The following is a 22,424-nucleotide window of genomic DNA, read 5'->3' as shown; positions in this document are numbered from 1 at the left end:
ATATGCTGCATTATGCCTTTTTACTGCATACCTGTCCTATACCAACTGATTTGCTTTTGATCACGGACAACTCCACTACATTACCACACTCCATCTCTACAAATGCAATTCAGGTCTATTTGAGTCCTGCATCCATTTTGAACATGCCTACTCGTGAGGCCAGTGTAACATGGTCACCTTACACAGCATAACACATATCTCCCATGCCCTCTCCTGCTACATACCTTTATTCTTCCTGGACATCCTCATGATTCAACCTTTCCCATGGCGGCAGAATACCTGCACCCAAGATGACCACTGTAAATTATCTAAATATAATTCCTGGGTATGTCATACTTTGTATGACCATTGTAAATGAGTTAATAATGTAATGTTTCTGTATTGAATCCCTTTGTCTTGATTTGTACATATTTTTATTCTGCTCTCTTTTCTTCACAGCGACTGTATATGAGTAAGACCCTGGTAGGTCGAAACGTTATTCAAATTTGCTATAGTCGCATTTTCCTGCACCTTGTTTTATATTTGTGCAAATCACCACTTGTGTAAATAAACTTTTTGCATTGGAAACCAACAACTTGCAGCGTGCAGTGAATTTCTACATACTATTAGTGATGAGCGAGCACTAAAATGCTCTGTTACGCATTTTTCGAATCAAGCAAATTGGAATGCTGGAGTGTTCGGACCGAATAACGAGCCCAATGTAAGTCTATGGGGAATTCGAGCATTTTTCCGGCGGCTCCCCCCGGCGGTCTGCAGAGGGGCTAAAAATTGCCCAAAACAATGGGAACAGTGCTCAAATGACATGTGAACAGCAAGGGGAAGACCCCTGGAAGCATTTCTGACTCCCAGGTCACTGCTGTCAACAATGTTGTCAGAGGTATTACGCCACTTTTACGGATTCACAATAAAACATACAAAAACGAAACCAAAATGGATTTTCCTGGGAAATATGTTAAGTAACATCCTTTCAAGGGTAATGACTTGTATATGAGGCAAAATAAATAACCAAAAACAAAAATGCTCCTCCACACCTTGGGCTATGTTCACACTTAGCATTTTAGATGCGTTTTTGCACTTTTGCCTTGCTTTCAATGGTGAAAAAACATTTACCAGTAAATGTCATTTTAACATTTTACAACCTTATCTGGCCATGTGGTGTGTGACACATTTTCAGACACATCCTGTTTCATTTATGATGGAGGGACTCTGAAAGTCACAAAGATTATTGTTATAGGGCCATAAGGCGGCCCTTACTATTTTTAAAGGGCCAGCAGTCAGCTATGCTTTGTTGTTCCCATTATTAACGAGTGAGTCTCCTATATTGTTGTTGTGTATGCAGTGACTGCAATGGCTGTCAACAATTTGGAGGAACTGCAATACCCCTTGCAAGAGACGTAGAGGTTGGAGGGCCTCCTGCAAAAAACGCTCCCATTATTAGGAAGTGTATCTTCCATACTGTATGCATATGCAGTGAAGCAATGGCTGGCAACAATTTGAAGGAATTTCAATGCCCCTTGCAAGATATGTAGAGGTTGGAGGCTCTCCTGAAAACAATGTTCCCATTATTAGGAAGTGTGACTCCCATACTGTTTGCCTATGCAGTGAAGCAACGGCTGCCAAAAATTTGCAGGAACTCCAGTGCCCCTAGCAAGAGATGTAGAGGTCAGAGGGCCTAATACAAAAAAATTCTCCCATTATTAGGAAATGTTTCTCCCATACTGTTTGCCTATGCAGTGAGGCAACGGCTGCCAACAATTTGGAGGAACTCCAATGCCCCTTGCAAGAGACGTAGATATGTTGATATGGCACATATGGTGGTGATATGTTAGTGGAGGATGAGGATGCGGAGAAGGAGGAGGACAAGAGCAAATAGACATAATCGGGAAGCGTATACCCATGTCTGGGTGTGAAGACAGAGGTGCATGGGAATAGAGTTAGACCTCCCAAAAAAAGACACTGTATTTGAGTTTATGTTATGCTGCTATCATTTGGTGGTGTTGAGAAGTCTGGCCCAATCAAGTACTTGTTAATTTTTATAAGAGTCAGCCTGTGAGCATTTTCAGTTGACAGGCGGATGCGCATATCGGTTATAATTCCACCAGTGGCACTAAAAACCCTCTATGACAAAATGCTAGCAGCAAAGCAGGCCAGGACCTCCAAGGTGTAGAGAGCCAGTTCCTGCCATGTATCCAGCTTGGATACCCAATAATTATAAGGCACAGAGTAATCACGGAGGACATTGGTACGGTCGGCAAGGTACTCCCTCACCATCTCCCGAAACTTTTCCTTCCTTGGGATAATGCCCCACACCTCAGGGCCTGTGCGATGGGAGGGTCAGAGAAAACAGTCCCAGAACTTTAACAGTGTTCCCCTGCCTATGCTGGATTGCATTTATGTCTCTTTCGCCTGTACTCTTTTTTTGTCCAACAAACTTTGACCTCTGCCGCCAGCGTTTTCAGATGGGAATTTTTTAAATAATTCTGCATCAATGGCCTTCTCGTACTGCCCCATTTTATTAAGCCTGTCCTGCAAGGGAATAAGAGTCAGAAAGTTCAACTTGTAGCGTGGGTCTAGAAGTGTCACCAACCAGTAATGACTGTCACCCAAAATTTGGACAAACGCGAGAGTCACGGGAAAGGCAGCGTAACATAAACTCAGCCATGCGTGCCAGACTACAAAGAGGCAAGACTTCCGTGTCCTCAACAAGAGGACAACTGACCATGCTCTCCTCCTCCTCATCCTCCTCCTCTTTCTCCTTCTCCCTGTCCTCCGGACATCTATGCTGAACAGACGGTATGACAGTTGTGCAGGTAGTACCATCTATAGCGCAGAAACTTGCTCCTGTTCTTCCTCCTCCCCCTTCTCTTCCTCATTGTCACCCAATCCACATTGGGATGAGATGAGGCTGGGCTGTGTGGAATCAACCTGTATGGTTCCTTGCTCCATCTCATCGTGCGCCGCCTGAAATGCATCCTCTTTAATTGTGAGCAGAGAGCATTTCAGAATACAGAGAAGTGGGATGGTGACGATCTTTATGGCATCATCGCCGCTCACCATCTTGGTGGAGTCCTCAAAGTTTGGTGAAACAGGCGGCGTACTTTGACAAGCAGATCCAACAGATCCGGGTAAGTTTTGAGAATCCGCTGAACCACGAGGTTAAGCACATGGGACAGGCATGGTTCGTGTGTGAGCTCACCTGGCCTCAGAGCAGCCAATAGGTTCCAGCCATTGTCACACATGACCATGCCTGGCTGTAGGTTCAGTGGTGTCAGCCACAGATCTGCCTGCTCTTTCAGAACTGTCCACAACTCTTCAGCGTTGTGCGGTTTGTCAACTAAGCAAATTATCTTCAGTACAGCCTGTTGCCACTCGGCCGAGGCAGTGCTGCAGTGCTTCCAGCTTGTGACTGATTGACCCAGAGCCCGCAATCCTTGATGTCGGGAGGACGTGTTCCGTCCCAAGGTCTGACTGAGTCCTGGATTCCACTATATTAACCCAGTGTGCCGTCAGCGAGATGTACCGTCCACAAGCACTTGTCCACTTGTCCGTGGTTAGGTGGACTTTCCCAGTAACTGCGTTGTTGATGGCACATCTAATGTTGTTGGTCACATGTTCGTGTAATGCGGGGACGGCACACCGGGAAAAATAGTGGCGGCTGGGGATCAAGTACGGAGGGACAGCCGCCGTCAACAGGTTGCGTAAAGCTTCCGTCTAAGCGAGCCTAAAAGGCAACATTTCAAGTGCAAGCATTCGCGAAATGTTTGAATTTAGTAGAGAGGCCTGTGAGGTGCTGGCTGGGTATTTGCGCTTGCGTTCCAAGGACTGGGGTAGGGAAAATTGCACTTTTTCACCATTGCCTTCGTGTGACAGTAGCTGCTCCCATATTTGGGCATCGCTACACGCGTTCTGCTCTTGACTCGCCTGAAGCTGGTCGGGCGAGAGGCCCAAATCTACAAATGGAAAAGTGAACAGCTCTTCTGAGTGTCCAAGTGTGGGATCAGTTGTTCAGTCCCACCACTTGGCATGGTGGGAGGAAGGACGATCTGGGTGAGGAATATGCGGTCAAGACTCATGGCTACTGAGATTTGACTATCTAGAAGACAGGGTGGTGGTGGTGGCTAAGTGACTGGAAGCATTATCTGCTATCCAACCAATAACCTTTTGACACTTAACTGTGTTCAATAGTGGTGTTTTGCGGTCCCTTAGTAATTAAGACAGGAAAGTCGAGTGACAAGATGTGGGTGTTTGCATGCACCATCACCACCATCACGTCCACTTCCCCATCCTTTGCCATGCATCCTGCCCATTTTTAATGGAGGACAATATTTTCCACATTCACGAGAAATGGCGGATTTTGGAACGCAGTTATATGTGATACGTCTGACAGAGAACCACGGTTTTAAATAGCATGCCTGTAATTTGCTTATACTATCCTTCACAAACACCTAGTGTGAATAGCTTGACCGACACACTGCAACAGAATGGAAAAGGAGGCCAATATTTTCCATGGTCAGTTTAAATTTCTGGATTTTTATTGCTGAAATATGGAACAGATGGCTTTATTCTGCAGTCAGAACAAGCAAAAGGAACAGAAAAATAGTGTACCCTGGATTGCTTTTTAAGCAAATAACTAGGATTAAGATCAATTTTTTTTCCCTGGCCCCTAATATCCGGGGCTATGCCTACAAATATCTGTAAGAACAGCAGCAGCAGGAACGTTCAATAAACGTTCAGTCCGCCACATATACTGCCTGCCTGCCTAATTCCTGCTATCACCACTGAATATATGAAGCTGGATTAGTCCTTAGAAGGACTGTTAGTTCAGTTGGAATACCTATACTAACAATGAAGAAGCAAATCTCTCCCTGACGCAGCAGCAGCTCTCCCTACGCTGCCTGGTTCTGGAGTAGACTGTGACAAGCATGGCGGTGCCCGTTCTTATATACACCTGATGATGAGGTGCGGCCAGCCAATGACTGTAATGCCCACAACCAACATGGCTACGTCATTACAGTGCATGGCAGGCAATCCCTATATGCACTGTAATCCCTACAAGGACCAAACATGCAGGGATCGGGCGCGTACCGAGCAGTGGCGAGCATGTTCGCTCATCACTACATACTATGTACACAGACATCACATGGTATATACAGTACAGGATACTATGTTACTGATATATCATATACCAGTCACATATTGACCAATATCTATATTCCTAAATCTAATCAGGTTTACTACAAAGAAAAGATATACAGTAACTGTATGTGAATTATATTCTGCCTTAAAGAAGCACTCCAATTAACCCTTTTTCCCTTAATCCCCAACAATCTATGTGACTGCAGGCTGCTGATTCATAATAATGTGCTATGCACTCACTGTCATGATTGCTCTGTATTCCCAGCATAGTGATCACAAGTATGTGATTTGCATAATAATGGTCATGTGCCCACTAGAATTTCAGACACCTCTCTCAGTTGCACACTGACAGAAGTCAATGAGAATATAGTTGGCATTTGACTACAGCTGTCCCATCATTACTGCGACTTTATCTTTTTAAAGACTTTTGCAATGCCTGTAGTTGAAGCATGGTGCACAGAAACTGAGGCTGATAGGAGAAGAAAGACAGTGTATCTCAGTAGCAGATATTACCCCTTGTTTAGCTGCATTGCCTTGGCAACCTAGAAGAGAAGGAGCAGCAGCAGAGGACAGGGATGATTGGCTGAGCAAGCTGGAGAAGAAAGGTGGAGCTAACAGCACAGTACCCTAATATTCGCAGTCGCTATACTCATATCGAGTACTTTATAATAATCGCGTATTCGTTCCGAATAGCAAGTACAATGTAAGTCAATTGGAAATGCGAGTAATTTTCTGCTGGACCCTACAAAGGGGTTCTGTGGGCCTGAAGGAAAGGCTGAAATGGATGGGAAAGTGATGAAACAGAATGGGAGGAGCCTGGAGAATGTCTGCATGCATTTCTGACTCACATATGGTACATGGGAATAAGTTTGTTGCAGTATTACGCCACTTTTACAGACTCACAAGAACAACTACTACCAAACCTAACCTAAATTGCATTTAACAGGTCAAAAGGGTTAAGAAACAGATTTTCCTGCATTATCACTTGTATATAAGGCTAAATAAACCAGAGAAACCAAAAAAATATCCCTTTTAGCGTTTGTTCACACATACTGTTGTGGCTTTTTTTCGCCTTTTACAATTGGGAGGGCCCTGACTTATACATTTTGTAGGTCCCTCTGTCATACATCATTTTTAGTTCGCTATTCCCCAGCACTTTCCAAGCACAGGTAGAACGCACCAGTAGGTATGTTGATCTTTGACCTGAGAGGCCACAGGTGGCTCTGCAACATGAGTTTTAGAGGGACAGCTGTTACCTAATGATGGAGGGACTGCCCAAATGTCTCACACTCAGATAGTGGAATACATTATCCATAGCAGTTTACAATGTGCCCATTGTAGCGTTGAGCTTGACCCTCCTCCGCCTCCTCCTCCACCACCGTGTGATACTGCGGCCCTAAATTCAAATGTTCAGAGGCCCTGCAGTAGGCAGGAAAGCTGAGTTTTGTGAGAGCCCTCATGTGGCCCTGTAACATACAGTCATGGCCAAAAGTATTGAGAATGAGACAAATAGTAATTTTTCCAAAGTTTACAGCTTCATTTTTTGTAATGGCAATTTGCATATACTCCTGAATGTCAGAGAGTGATCAGCTTAACAGCAATTACTGTACTTGCAAAGTCAATATTTGCCCAGAAAATGAACTTTAACCCCCAAAACACATTTCAACATCATTGCAGTCCTGCCTTAAAAGGAGCAGCTAACATTGTTTTAGTGAATGATCCATTAACACAGGTGTGGGTGTTGATGAGGACAGGGCTGGCGATCAATCAGTCATGATTAAGTAAGAATGACATCACTGGACACTTTAAAAGTAGAGATGAGCGTTGTTCGACTCGAACTGTTCGCCAATCTCAAATTCGAGCTGTTTTGGGCGGTGTTCGAGCCGTTCGGCGAACACGAATGATTTGAGAAAAATTCGGCTGTTCGAGGTTATGTTCGATAACTGTTCGTGCACCAAAATCATAACTGGATTTTTTCTCAGTAATGATGAAAATTAATGTTAATACGCAGTTTGAGTGTACAGCGGGGCGGGGGGAGGGGCAGGGGATGGATCTCTGCAGGAATAATGAAGATCTCCATTTTTTTTTCTCTTTCCCGCATTTACAGTGGGGAGGTGCAATCTGTCAGCCTATCAGCAGCGCACACACGGAGCGAAGTGCTTTTTTTCACACAAGCAAGGGCATGTGTCATTGGCAGTGTATGTCACATGTCCTTGCCCTATAAGACCCAGCCATTTTCCCCGTCGCCACCATTTTCTCACTGCTGCAGCTGCATGTTAGACGGCACCGCTGTTGCTGTGTGCGCTATACCTTGTTAATTTCAAGCCAATTTTCGCACAAATCTACAGATAGCTTGGGAGTAGGGAATAGTTGTGATGCAGTCCTTTTAAGGACTAGGTTACAGCATTTCCTATGACTTTTATCAGGCAGGTCTGTGCTCTTAAATAGATAGGTTGTGGGAGTAAAGACTAATAGTAATTACAGTCCTTTTCAGGACTAGGTTACATCAGTTCCTATCAGTTTTTGCCAGGCAGGTCTGTGCCAGTGCTTTGCAAGTTTTTTTTCACAGCATTTGGCTGAATCTAGCAAAGCTAATCCTTTTTGGCCTATTGCAGAGTGTGTTAGTCAGTAGAGTAGCCTATCTGTGTTGCAAGATATACCGCTTGTGTATAGAATACCAATTTTTTTACTGCACCTAGTGAAGTAAAATCTTTTGGGCATAGAATCATTCTATTAGTCCATCTATACTGACCTCCATCAGGTTGCAAATTGAATATAATTTTTTTCTGCATCTAGCTCTGAAAAAATATTTGGCCTTCTAGCAGTGTGTGGGACTTTCTATATTGGTCCATCTATACTGACCTCCATCAGGTTGCAAACTGAATATAATTTTTTTCTGCATCTACCTCTGAAAAAATATTTGGGCTTCTAGCTGTGTGTGGGACTTGTTCTATTAATCCATCTATACTGACCTCCATCAGGTTGCAAATTGAATATAATTTTTTTCTGCATCTAACCCAGCCAATAGTTTTGGACTAATACCACAGTTTGGCCACTCAGCTCTGCTCGGTTCCCATCCATTGTTTTTATGTGCAAACAACTCCAGAGTTGTGAATTAGTTAACCACCTAAATGAGTGGAAAAAGGCCTGCTGCTGGTGGAAAGGGGAATAGGCGTGTTGGGAAGGGGAAAAAAGGTTGTGTCCGTGGGGTAGGTGTTAAAGCAACAGTAACATCTGCAGAAGAAAGACCATCTTCCAGCCAAACTAAAATGTCTACTTCTTTTAGCGGACAATGTGATGAGATCGCTTTCTTACGGCCACGCCAATCGCTACAAATTCCAGATGAGGCACAAAAACAGCAGGTGCTTCAACGGATATCAAGTGTTCCTTTAAGTGGGCTCTCCTCCACATCAACTTCAACATCACAAATACTCCAGTCCTCAAAGGTGTCACCCCAATCACACTTGCTTCCTCACAGCTCCCAAATCTCCAGCTGCCCGTCTGAGTATGAGGTAGAACAGATGGTTGAGTCTGCAGAGCTGTTTACTCATACTATAGCCTGGGAATCAGAGGTCGACTCCAGAGCTTCTGTGAATCCAGACGAGGAAATGATCTGCACTGATGCCCGGAATCTTTATGAGTCGGATCCAGGACCAGACGCAGAAGGTTCTGACCATAATGTAGACCCTCATTCCCAAACTGTAACTCCTGTTGGTGGAGACAATGAGGAAGACGATGATGAGACTCAAATACCTGATTGGAGCGACAACTTTAGTTTTTTGTCAGGGCAGGAACAGGTTGGCTCTGAGGACGACGGGTGTGATAACGCACAGGGTGATGATGATGAGGTTGGAGATCCCACTTACTGTCAACCCACAGTCAGCCAAGAGATGAGGTCAGCAGAGGAGGTGGAGGAGGATGCTAGTGACGACGAGGTCAGGTTGCGCCTTCCTGGACAGAGACGTAGTACTGGAAGCACGTCAACAACTGCATCCTCAAACACAACTCTGCCTCTCACCACAAGTCGTGGTGGCTCTTCAGGTCGCATGGGTGCTAAGCCTTGCATAGCCTGGGCATTTTTTCAGATCGATAAAGATGACCCAACTCGTGTTATCTGTAACATTTGTCAGCAAAAGCTAAGTAGAGGCCAAAAAATACATAGTTTGAGTACTTCATCCATGAACCGGCACACGGACATGAAGCATAAGTTGCAGTGGGAAGCTCACTGTGCTACAAGGCGGCCTAGCCGGCCGGGCCAACCACAGTCTGCTATATCTTGTGCATCCGCGGCCTCTTCATCCTCTGTGACTGGGGGGGCAGCAGTCACACCAGTTTTGGGGCGCAGACCTGCCACCTCTTTACCCGCAACAGCCAGCGTGATTGGCAGGTCATCATTTTCTTTGGAGGTGGTAACACCAGCTGGTGTTGAGCGCTGTCCGACATCGATAGCACCACCTTTGGATCAAGGCAACCTAACATGTCCGCCTGCATCTTCCTCACTGACCGGCAGTTTGCCGGGGACACCCTTATCAACCCCGTCTAAGCACAATAGCCAGCCCTCGGTCCCTCAGATGTGGACAAGTAAAAGACCATTTCCTCCTAGCCATGAGAAAGCTAAGAGGTTGAATTTCACCATCTGCAAGCTCTTGGCTACAGAAATGCTGCCTTTCCACCTGGTGGACACAGAGGATTTTCGAGACCTTATGTCCGTCGCAGTGCCCCAGTACCAGATGCCCAGTCGGCACTACTTCTCAAAGAAAGGTGTGCCTGCGCTCCACCAGCATGTCGCACACAACATCACCGCTTCTTTGAAAAACTCTGTGTGTGACAGGGTGCATTTCACCACAGACACTTGGATGAGTAAGCATGGACAGGGGCGTTATATGTCGCTGACTGGGCACTGGGTAACTATGGTGACAGCAGGACAAGGGGCTGCTGTCCAAGTCTTGCCGTCCCCACGAGTTGTGCGTCAATCCTCTTTATCTCAAAGTTTCTCCACTGCTTCTGCCTCCTCAACCTCCTCTCGGTCCTCCACCTGCACCCAAAGCCTGTCTGGTCCTGCCACAAGCTTTCTAACTGTGCAGAAGGGATCCTGCACACCTCCTTACTATGCTGGCAGTAGGGCTCAACATCATCAGGCGGTTTTTACTTTGAAATGTCTGGGAAATGTGAGTCACACAGCTGAGGAGTCAGCTCTGGAGTCAGGAGTCAGCTCTGAAGAACCAATTTCATGAATGGTTGTCTCCACTGGACCTGAAACCAGGGAAGGCCGTGTGCGACAATGCTGCAAACCTGGGTGCGGCCCTTCGCCGGGGCAATGTCACACACGTGCCTTGTAAGGCTCACGTGTTGAACCTGGTTGTCCAGCAATTTTTAGCCCACTATCCCGGACTAGATGGCCTTCTGCAGAGGGCACGGTCGCTGTGTGCTCACTTCCGCCGTTCGCATCCCGCAGCTCAGCCTCTTACATCTCTACAGAACTCATTGGGCCTGCCACTTCACCGGCTAAAATGCAATGTGCCTACCCGGTGGAATTCAACTCTGCACATGTTGCAGCGACTGTGGCAGCACCGACAAGCCCTGGTGCAATACGTTCTGACGTATAGCCTGGGCCAACGAGATCCAGAGGTGGGGCAAATCACGCTGGAGGAGTGGTCTCAGATCAGGGACCTATGCACCCTTCTGCACAGTTTTGAAATGGCGACGAAGATGTTTAGTGCTGACGATGCCATTATCAGCATGACTATTCCGGTGATTTACATGCTGGAGCACATGTTAAACAGAATTCGGAGTCAGGTGGTGGCACAAGAGGAGGTGGAGGAAGAAGAGGAGGAGGAGTTGTATGCGGAAGGGCTAACATCTGCAAGGTCCAGACAGTCGGCAGCACCAAGGCGGCAGGCATGTGAGGGTGGGGGAGATGGTTTTACCAGGGCGCATGGTAGCAGCCAAACTAGTGAGGAAGGTGCAGGAGCCCAGGAAGAAGTGGAGGACGAACTGATGGAAGACTCATCAGATGAGGGAGACCTTGATCACATTTCTGTTGTGCGAGGTTGGGGGGAGAGGACAGAGGAAGAAAGCATGATTGGTGCTTGGTGCTCCTGGATGTGCAACACACATGAGTGCCTTCTTGCTGCAGTACCTGCAACATGACCCTCGAATTGTGAGAATTAGAAATAATCCTGACAACTGGGTTGCAACACTGTTAGATCCTCGGTACAAAAGTAAATTTGCAGAAATTATTCCTGCCATAGAAAGGGATGCACGTATGCAGGAGTATCAGCAGAGACTGTTGCAGAATCTTACATGTGCTTTTCCACCAAACACCAGTGGTGCACGTAGAGAATCTCACAGTTCCAACTTGCCAACCGTGGGACCGTCGAGTGTTCAGCACTCAAACCGTAACAGAACCACAATATCTGCTGGTAACATCAATTTTGCGGAATCACTTCACCACTTTTTTAGCCCATCCTTTGCAAGGCCACAGGAGACAAGAAGTCTGACACATAGTCAACGCCTAGAGACGATGGTACAGGAGTATCTCCAAGTAAACACTGAAGCCATGACTGTGTCACTGGACCCTTGCTCTTTTTGGGCTTCCAATCTGGATAAATGGCCAGAGCTAGCCACTTACGCCTTGGAGATCTTGTCATGCCCCGCAGCCAGCGTTCTGTCTGAACGTGTGTTCAGCGCTGCTGGTGGTGTGCTGACAGATAAGCGCACGCGGCTCTCCACTGATAATGTAGACAGACTCACGTTCATAAAGATGAACAAATCATGGATCCGAAACGACTTTTCTACCCCTGTGTCATCCTGGGGAGAGTAAAATTTTGATGATTGGTTAAAATCACCTCACCAACCGTTTTAAGCTTTCAAATTACTAATCATGTTTATCTGTATCTTGGCTGGAAAATAATTTGGGCTTTGTAGCAGTGTGCAGCACTGATTCTATTAGGCCATCTATAATAAGCTCCACCAGATTTAAAATTACTAATCATGTTTATCTGTATCTTGCCTGGAAAATAATTTGGGCTTTGTAGCAGTGTGCAGTACTGATTCTATTAGGCCATCTATACTAAGCTCCACCAGATTTAAAATTACTAATCATGTTTATCTGTACCTTGGCTGGAAAATAATTTGGGCTTTGTAGCAGTGTGCAGCACTGATTCTATTAGGCCATCTATACTAAGCTCCACCAGATTTAAAATTAATAATAATTTTTAGCTGCATCTAGCCCGGAAAATAATTTTGGGGCTCCGAGATGCGCAAGACACATAAGTGCCTTCTTGCTGCACTACCTGCAACATGACCCTCATATTGTCAGAATTCGAAGTAATCCTGACTACTGGGTTGCCACACTTTTAGATCCCGCAAACTTTTCGATCAACCTTTTCATTTTAATAAAGACCAAAAAAATGGTCATTTTTGAAATTATAAGCATTAGCAGGTTATTAGAAACTGAAATCAAACAGTTTTCAACTCAAAACTTTATTCTAGGTGATGTTACATTTTCACATAGGACCCCTTGTTCGAAAGGAGCTTCTGAACTTTCTCGTCCATTGAATTTGTCAGGTTTTGGATGGTTTCTGCTTCAATTGTTTTGCATGAGGACAGAATACCCTCCCAGAGCTGTTGCTTAGATGTGAACTGCCTCCCGCCATCATAGACACTCCTTTTGATGATGCTCCAGAGGTTCTGAATGGGGTAGAGGTCAGGGGAGCATGGGGGTCACACTATAAGTTTGTCCCCTTTTATGCCCATATCAGCCAGAGATGCAGATGTTTTATGTGCAGCATGAGATGGTGCATTATCATGCATAAAAATGATCTTGCTGTGGAATACATGGTTCTTCTTCTTGAACCATGGCAGGAAGTGCTGTTTGAGAAACTCCACATACATTATGGAGTTCATCTTTACTCCTTCAGGGATCCTAAAGGGGCCGACAATCTCTCTCCCCATGATTCCAGCCCAAAACATTACTCCACCTCCTCCTTGTTGGCGCTGTAGCCGTGTTTGGGTGGGGTGTCCATCAACCAGCCATCCTCCACTCCATCCACCTGGACCATCGAGCGTTGCACGGCACTCATCCGTGAACAAAACAGTTTTGAAATCAGTCTTCATGTAATGTTTGGCCCACTGGAGCCGTTTCTGCTTGTGTTAAGTGGATAGAGGAGGTCGACAGAATGGCGTATGCACAGCTGCAAACCTCTGAAGGACCCTCCATCTTGTTGTTCGGGGGACGTTGGAGGCACCAGCAGCTTCAAAAACTTGTCTGCTGCTATGACAAGGCTTTTTTGCCGCTGCTCTTTTAACCTGACGTAATTGCCTGTAGGAAAGAGTCCTCAATTTGCCCTTGTCAGCACGTACACATGTGTACTGTGAATCAGCTACATACTTCTTGATTGCCAAGACACTTCATCCTGATCATCGCACAATGTTGATTGTAGTCATGCCTTGACCTAAACACTCCACAATTTGTTGCTTCTCAGCAGCCGACACATCCTTTTTCTTTCCCATTTTGGCAGAAAATGTAGGCTGCTTAATAATGTGGGACAGCCTTCTTAAGTAGTCTTGCCTTTCATTGGACACACCTGCCAAACTAATTAGCACAGGTGTCTGCAATTGCTTACAGTGATATAAAGAGCCCTGACACACATCACCATCAATGAGTTTAACTGACAAACAAACAAATTCTTCCCTTATCACTCCTAAACACTTTTTGCATAATAATTTGGAACACAGTGTACATGTGCTTTTCCACAAAACACCAGTGGTTCACGTAGTGAATCTTACAGTTCTAACTTGCCAACCGTGGTCTGTATGGAGTTGTTCAATGAATGGCCCAAAATTAAGATAACATAGATGGGAGAGGTCTCTATGAATAGGAATTCCTAAGTATTTGATACCCTGTGAGGGCCAGGCAAAGAGAAAGTTGGACTGGATGGAATCCTGTATGGATTTGGGGAGGGAGACATCGAGGGCCTCAGACTTCGCTGCATTGATTTTAAAATTTGACCATGTAACAAAGTGATCTATTTCAGCCATAACAGCATGGATGGATATATGTGATTGAATGATATACACTAGGACATCATCAGCAAATAGAGAGCACTTGTACTCGGTGCCTCCCACCTCAATCCACCTAATATTGGGGTTATGGTGAATTGATGAGAGCAGGTGCTCCGTCACTAGGATGTATAAGAGAGGGGACAGAGGACATCCCTGCCTTGTCCCATTGGTGATTGTGAAAGGTGATGAAAATGTTCTGATGCACCCCCTGGGCCTTGGGACACCCGGAGCCGGACCCTTTTTGGTGGATGCTGGTGGTTGTAGTCTCCGTGGTGGCGACCCGATTCCATGGCTCTGGGCGGTCAAACCAGTGGCGGAACTATTTATGTGGTTTTGATGTTTAAATGTCCGACTACGCCACCCGTGGATTGTGGTCAGAGTGAACTGTCGCTGCAGGGCAGACAGCTGAGGCTGGTGATTTGGGTGCAGCAGAGCGTAGCATAACTCCCCACGGGAGGAGTAAAGCCTCAGGGCAGTGAATGCGGAGGATGGGGGTGATGGTGCAGGGCAGCAGCAGTAACGACACGGAGTCAGTGATGCAGTCCAGGGCCTTTACTCACAGTTCTTATTATCCAGACCACGTCTGCAGGTAACGGCTGCCCACGTCGTACTGTGCTCACCAGGTGAGGGGCTCAGACAACTGCCAGATAAATTTGGAGCGCTTCACAGGACCCCCTTTGTGTGTCCTTTGTCTGGCCTTTCTTACCAACCCTTCTGTCCAGCTGCCTCGGGCCTCGTCTTGGTAAACTTGGCGCCAGTTTCCCTGACCCTATGTGGTGCCTTCCTAGCGGGTGTAGCGAGGGGCTGCGCCACATAAAATGTCACAGCCTCCGGTTTCTAGCTGAGGGTCGTTTCCTGCCTCCACTAGTTTCGGGGACCGGTCTCCCCCTTTGGCCTGACCCCTCCACGCAGGTGGATTCGGGTGTGCGGTGGCGACTCGCCCGTCCGCACCCCTGTGATCCCTTCGTTCCTCGTTCTTGCAGCCTTCTCCGCTCCTCTTCCTTCCTTCTCCCTCTTCCAGGCCTGGGCCTCTGTTACTAGGCCTGCCTCCGGAGCAGAGCTCATGCAGAGTCCCTGCTCCCTGTCACTTCTGCTCAGACTTCTCTGCACTGAACTAAGATGGTGCCCACCTTTTATACTCCCTTCTCAATGCACCCAGGAACTGCTTCCTCCCTGCTCCTGCACTACAGGGTTCCCCTTCCTCAATGTTCCCTCCCCCCACTCCAGCCAGGGACAGGGACTGTCGTGCCCATCTCAGGGGCATATTGGTCGCCCTGCCCCACGGCAATGTGGTATAATGCATGCAGGTGTCGGGTCCTGATCCACACTCCAACCTTACCTGAGAGTGAGATATCACACCTCTGGGTGAGGTGCAATACCTCTGTAGCAACCGAGCCCTCAGGGTGCTAGAGTTCCATTTATCTTCAGCCTAGGTGACGTATTGCGATACAGGGCCGTGAGTTTGGCTATAAAAGGGTCCCCTAGACCCCCACCCCAAGCTTTTTAAGAGAATCATATATGGCGTGCCAAGAGACTCTATGGAATGCTTTCTCAGCATCCAACGAGAGTATCTAATTACAAATTTTTAACTGCATCTATCCCAGGAAATACTTTGTGCCTAGTAGCAGTGTCTGCTAGTCAGCGGATTATCCCGGCTGTTAAGCAAGCTACACCACCTGTAGTTTGGACACTTAATTTTTTCAAAGGAAATGCTTCGGGACCACGGGATACTCAGTGAAGAGCATCAGGAGGCACCCCAAGGCATAGGGGCTGGGACTGGCAGTAGGATGCCTTGCGGTGGACAGCCTAGCTCGATCCTTATAAAAGCTTTTTAACTGCAGCAGCTTTAGTGGACGCTACTGGAGCTGGAATTACGCGGCTGCTGGCATGAGACTTGCCCTCCAATAGATCCTTGTAAATGGATTTAAAGTGTATTCATTCAACTTAGAGAGGCAATTTAAATTAAAAAGCTTAGAGCTGCCTCCACCACAGGGGGGCTCGCTCGACCCACCAGCGGACAGGCACCAGTATTGGGAGAGGGGGGCTGGCCGTCAGGGTTCACCGCGGCTCTGGCACAAACCCGGCGACACGGAGGTGGCACGGGCAGGAGCAGACTGGCCGTGTCGGCTTCTCACTTTTTGGATTTTAGAAGGGCATGACATGTCTATATCTGTGTCTCCCCCTCCTTTTACTCCTCCACCTCTTTTCTTTTCGCATGACTATATGTACTTGTCACTTTTCCATGTGTTAGTTGTGTCTTCTGAGCAGTTTGTCAGCTTTTGGTGTTTTCTATGTGTTTCTATGTGTATTTGTTTGCCTGCCATTGGTTTTAACGGTGTTAAAAGGTGTTCGACGAACAGTTCGACGAACAGTTCGGCGAACACACGGGTGTTCGACGAACCGAACTCGAACACTACGGGGGTGGCTCAACACTATTTAAAAGGAGGCTGGTTCTTGGTATCATTGTTTCTCTTCAGTTAACCATGGTTATCTCTAAAGAAACACGTGCAGCCATCATTGCACTGCACAAAAATGGCTTAACAGGGAAGAGTATCGCAGCTACAAAGATTGCACCTCAGTCAACAATCTATCGCATCATCAAGAACTTCAAGGAGAGAGCTTCCATTGTTGTCAAAAAGGCTCCAGGGCGCCCAAGAAAGACCAGCAAGCGCCAGGACCATATCTTAAAACTGTTTCAGCTGCGGGATCGGACAACCAGCAGTGCCGAGCTTGCTCAGGAATGGCAGCAGGCTGGTGTGAGTGCTTCTGCACGCACTGTGAGGCGGAGACTCTTTGAGCAAGGGCTGGTTTCAAGGAGGGCAGCAAAGAAGCCACTTCTCTCCAGAAAAAAACATCAGGGACCGACTGATATTCTGCAAAAGGTACAGGGAGTGGACTGCTGAGGACTGGGGCAAAGTCATTTTCCCCTTTTCGATTGTTTGGGACATCTGGAAAACAGCTTATTCGGAGAAGAAGAGGTGAGCGCTACCACCAGTCTTGTCTCATGCCAACTGTAAAGCATCCTGAACCCATTCATGTGAGGGGTTGCTTCTCAGCCAAGGGAATCGGCTCACTCACAGTCTTGCCTAAAAACACAGCCATGAATAAAGAATGGTACCAGAATGTCCTCCAAGAGCAACTTCTCCCAGCCGTCCAAGAGCAGTTTGGTGCCCAACAATGCCTTTTCCAGCATGATGGAGCACCTTGCCATAAAGCAAAGGTGATAACTAAATGGCTCATGGAACAAAACATAGAGATTTTGGGTCCATGGCCTGGAAACTCCCCAGATCTTAATCCCATTGAGAACTTGTGGTCAATCATCATGAGACGGGTGGACAAACAAAAACCAACAAATTCTGGCAAAATGCAAGCATTGATTATGCAAGAATGGACTGCTATCAGTCAGGATTTGGTCCAAAAGTTGATTGAGAGCATGCCAGGGAGAATTACAGAGGTCTTGAAGAATAAGGGGCAACACTGCAAATATTGACTTGCTGCATTAACTCATTCTAACTGTCAATATAACCTATTGGTACTCATGGTACTCATAATATGATTGCAATTATATTTCTATATGTGATATAAACATCAGACAAACACTAATAAAAATCAGAGGCCAGCAGATCATGTGAAAATATAATTTTGGTGTCATTCTCAAAACTTTTGGCCATGACTGTACATTTTGAAGTGCCCTCCTCAAGTGATTTGGAAGTCCCTCTTGTGTACAATATATTTGAGAGTGCCCTCACTAATTCATATTTTAGGGCCCTCACTCTATTATTTAACTCATTTAAGGGCTGAGACTACAGAGAAAAAGGCCAAGAGACATGGAGAACTAGAAGGTAGCAGTGAGTCCGGCCTGCGATCCTCAGGTATGGCTGAACTGAACCAAAAAAATAAAGCTGTACCAGTCAATTGGATGATGAGCTCAAATATATTACTTGTGCAAGTCAATGGACAAAGGATATATGGTGCCCCCCCCCCCCTCCAGGATGGGTTGGAGAAGCTTCTCCAAATGGCTCAGAGATTTTGATTGTCAATATTCCCCCAGATTATATAGCAAGAGAAGACTTCTTGATTCTGTACTACTTGGTCCAGTGCAGAATGTGAATCATATTTCCAATAATTACTCCCGGGGGCTGTGTCATAGGTGCAGGAAGATTCCATGACAAGGGCCTCCCTTGTCAAGCATTATCTACGATGGAGTACTGTTGTAGTTGTGGCCCTCAATTCAAGTTTTCAGAGGGCCATCAGTCAGTCATCAACAGTCAGTGTAAATTTCTATTGAATATGTATCCCCTATCTCAGTCTCAATGTGGCTCAAGCCAGGCATGTTTTTTGCCAAATAGGGTGACTGACAGTACATTTCTATTGAATATGTATCTTCTATCTCAGTCACAATGTGGCACAACCTGTGACAAAGGCCTCCAATGACAAATATTAGTATGATAGGACCACTGTACATTCCAGATTTGTCCACTGCACAATGTGCATAGGGTTTGGAAAAATTAGCCCTAAGGGCTGAGTCATGGTTGACTCACTATTTTGGCTGTGACAGCTAGCTTGGCTTGTGCCATCAACATCTGAAAATCTGTCAACAAAGCCCAAAATGACAAAAAAGCCTGTTGATAAGGGACGTGGACGTGGATGTGGTGCTGTCAGTGGTGCGCGAGAAGGCACTCAGTCTGTGTCAGGTCAGAAGAAGCTTGGTGCATCCACTATGTTCCTGGAAAAATTTCCCTGTCTGGAACGGAAACATGTGTGGAAGCAAGAAAAGCGAGAGCAGATTCTGCCTTGGATAGCAGACAAGGCCTCTATGCATTTGTCAAGCAGCAACAAATCTTTCACGACCACATAATCTACTGTGGATACACAGAAGGCTGACCCATCCAATCCTGAAGCTGGTTCTCCTTCCTCCCGTCATTATCAGTCACAGGAGACATATGATCCCCAGCTTTGCTACTCCGAGGATGTTTGGTACGTATCCTTTGGTTGGCTCTGGCCTATCACCGTGAAGCATTGAATAGGGACAAGAGGAGGTGGCGTGCGTTGATGCTTAAGTATTTGAGAACCTACTGCCAGAAGAAAGCCACTTGGAGGAACGTCATTTACTGTATCCAGAGGTGGAGGCTGATGATGAGACACAGTTGCCATCAGGTCAGCCTACAATTTCAACTGGGAAGGAGGATGAGATGGAAGACGAGGTGGTCGATGATGAGTCCACTGACCCGACCTGGACCGTTGGCATGCATAGCCATGACAGCAACACAGAGGAAGATGGATATGTAGCACCAGCACAGGCACCAAGGGGTCGTGGTTTGCCCAGAGTGAGAACTGGGTCAACTGTTCCCAAGAGGACCCCCGCTGTGTGCCAAGTCAGGGCAAAGTGGCGTTCAGCTGCTGTGTGGAACTTTTTTGCTGAAAGTCCTTCAGAGTAAAACATTGTAGTCTGTAGCATCTGCCATACCAAGTTGAGCAGAGGCCAGGGCAAAGGCATCCTAAGCACCACCAGTATGCAAAACCACATGGCAGCCAAGCACCCCAGTAGGTGGGCGGAACACCAGGGTACCAAATCTGCATCTGCGGGTCAAACCAATGCCATGTCGCTTGGGCAATGTCCTTCCTGTTCAGGAAGCAGGCGCTCATACCTCCTGCCCACAAGCTGCGGTTGCTCGCACACAACAAACATCAACCACATCCACTTCCTTGTCCCAGTTAAGCGTCCAATTGTCCGTGCCTGAGAGCTTGGAAAGAAAGCGTAAATACCCAGCCGCGCACCCATTGGCACAATTACAAAACTAGCAGATTGCCAAATTGCTAGCTGTGGAGATGTTGCCGTTGAGGCTAGTGAGAACACAGTCATTCCATGATCTCTTGGCTGTAGCTGCCCCACAATACAGTGTTCCCAGCCACCACTATTTTGCCCAGTGTGCCGTACCTGCATTACACAAGCACGTGTTAAACAATCTGAACCGTGCTCTCACCAATGCCGTAATCGGGAGGGTGGGGCAAAGGAACATCACACATCCTACCCACGCTAAGAATAGCATGCCCAACTTCTGTCAGGATTTCCGCCTCTTCATATTCCACTTCTTCTTTCCCCTCCTCCTGCTCCTCATCCTAGGCTGAATTACCCTCCCCATCACTGCCAAGCTGGGACCTGTGCAGCAGCGAATCGGAAAAGAGGCAACACGCTCTGCTCAAGCTGATCTGTTTAGGTCAGAAAGCACACATTGCAGCAGAGCCGTGGCAAGCTTTAAAACAACAGACCGATCAGTGCTTCTCCCCGCTGCACCTCCAACCTGGTCTGGTCGTCTGCGATAATGGGCATAACCTGGTGGCAGCTTTAAAGGTTGGCAAGCTGGTACATGTGCCATGCATGGCTCATGTGCTGAACCTAGTTGTTCAGAAATTTCTGAAAACTTACTGTGACTTGCCGTACCTACTTGAGAAGGTGTGCCGTATTAGCGTCCATTTCCGCCATTCCTCGAATGCTTTTGCTGCACTTACAGCACTGCCAAAGCGCTTGAATTTGCCAAATCTCTGACTTATTTGCGACCTGCCCACGCAGTGGAACTCAGCTTATCATATGTTGGCGAGGATTAGTGAACAACAGAGAGCAGTAGCTGAATACCAGCTACAACATGCCCATCAGACTGAGAGTCATCCACCACATATAACTGTCGAGTGGGTGTGGATCGCTGACATTTGTGAGGTTCTTGAGAACTTTGAGTACTGCATCAACCTCATGAGCGGTGATCAGGCTATTAGCGTAACCATCCTGCTGCTGTGTCTCTTGAAACAATCACTGCATAATCTCAAAGAGGAAGCTTTGAGTGCCCAGCATGTTGGTATGGAGCCAGATTTCCCAATGGGTGATACTACCCAGCCCAGTTAATATTCTGAGGCAACATTGGGTGATGAGGAGAAAGATGAGGAGGATGAGGAGGGAAATGACTTGTTTTTCTGTGCTACCGAGGGGACTCGTAATGGTACAGAGGGGATGCCCAACCCAAGCTTCATGTCTGTCCGTCCTGGATGGGCTGGAGAGGAGGAGGTGGAGGAGGAGGAGGCGAGTCATCATGAGGAGAGGATGGGTACTGTTTTTACTGTTGGGGACACAGAACATTTGCCTTTTTGCAGCTTGGCCCACATGGTACAATTCATGTGTAAGTGTCTGTGGCAAGACCCTCGCGTGATACACATTTTATCCAATAATAATAATATTTTTTTTTTATATAGTGCCAACATATTCTGCAGCACTTTACAATTAAGCGGGGACATGTACATACTATAAATTCAATACAAGGTAAGACAGTTTAAATAGTTACATTAGGAGTGGGGTCCCTGCTCGCAAGCTTGCATTCTACAAGGAAATAGGTGGACACAATAGGTGAAAAGTGCTTGTTATTTCAGGCAATTATAATAAGTAAGGATTTTCATATAAAGCTGCAAGATCAGGTCATCAGCCAGTATGCTTAAGTGCAATAATCAAATATTGACTGCAGTGTGCATTGGAGGGTGCGGAGACAGATGAATAGTAGGGTGCAGATTCTGAATAATATTTAGAAGGAGGGAACAGGGAAAAGTTAGTTTACTGAGTAGTTGAGGTGGTAGGCTTGTTTAAAGGGATGGGTTTTTAAAGCATGCTTGAAGACGTGGGGGCTAGGCATCAGTCGGATCTTCTGAGGTAGATCATTCCAAAGAACTGGTGCAGCGCGAGAGAAGTTTTGGAGACGGAGGTGCGAGGTTCGGATTATGGTGGATATTAGTCTTAGGTCATTTGTAGAATGGAGGGCATGTGTAGGGCGATAGACAGAGATGAGAGAGGAGATGTAAGGCGGTGCAGAACTGTGGAGAGCTTTGTGTGTAAGAGTGATGAGTTTATATTAGACCCTTTAGCAAATGGGCAACCAGTATAATGACTGGCACAAGATGTCGGCATCAGTGAAATGGCTGGACAGAATACTACCCTGGCTGTCGCATTTAGGATGTTGCCATTAGGATGATGCCTTCCTGCGCCAACCATGACTCAACCCATAGGGCTAATTTTTACAAACCCTATGCACATTGTGTAGTGGACAAACCAGGACAGTATTCCTACTCCAGCCTAACTACTATTTGTGATTGGTGGCCCTTGGGATGGTGGTTTCAAAAATAGTGGGTAAAATGGCCTGGTGCGTGCTTGGTAGCAGGCAGTAGGAAATGTTTGGACTACTGCT

This window comes from Phyllobates terribilis, unplaced genomic scaffold (genome assembly GCF_046119375.1).
Source record: "Phyllobates terribilis strain yellow unplaced genomic scaffold, ASM4611937v1 Scaffold_10__3_contigs__length_209671492, whole genome shotgun sequence".
NCBI classification, from domain to species: Eukaryota; Metazoa; Chordata; class Amphibia; order Anura; family Dendrobatidae; genus Phyllobates; species Phyllobates terribilis.
The sequence above is the reverse complement of the archived record's forward strand: the minus strand, read 5'-3'. Positions refer to the sequence as shown.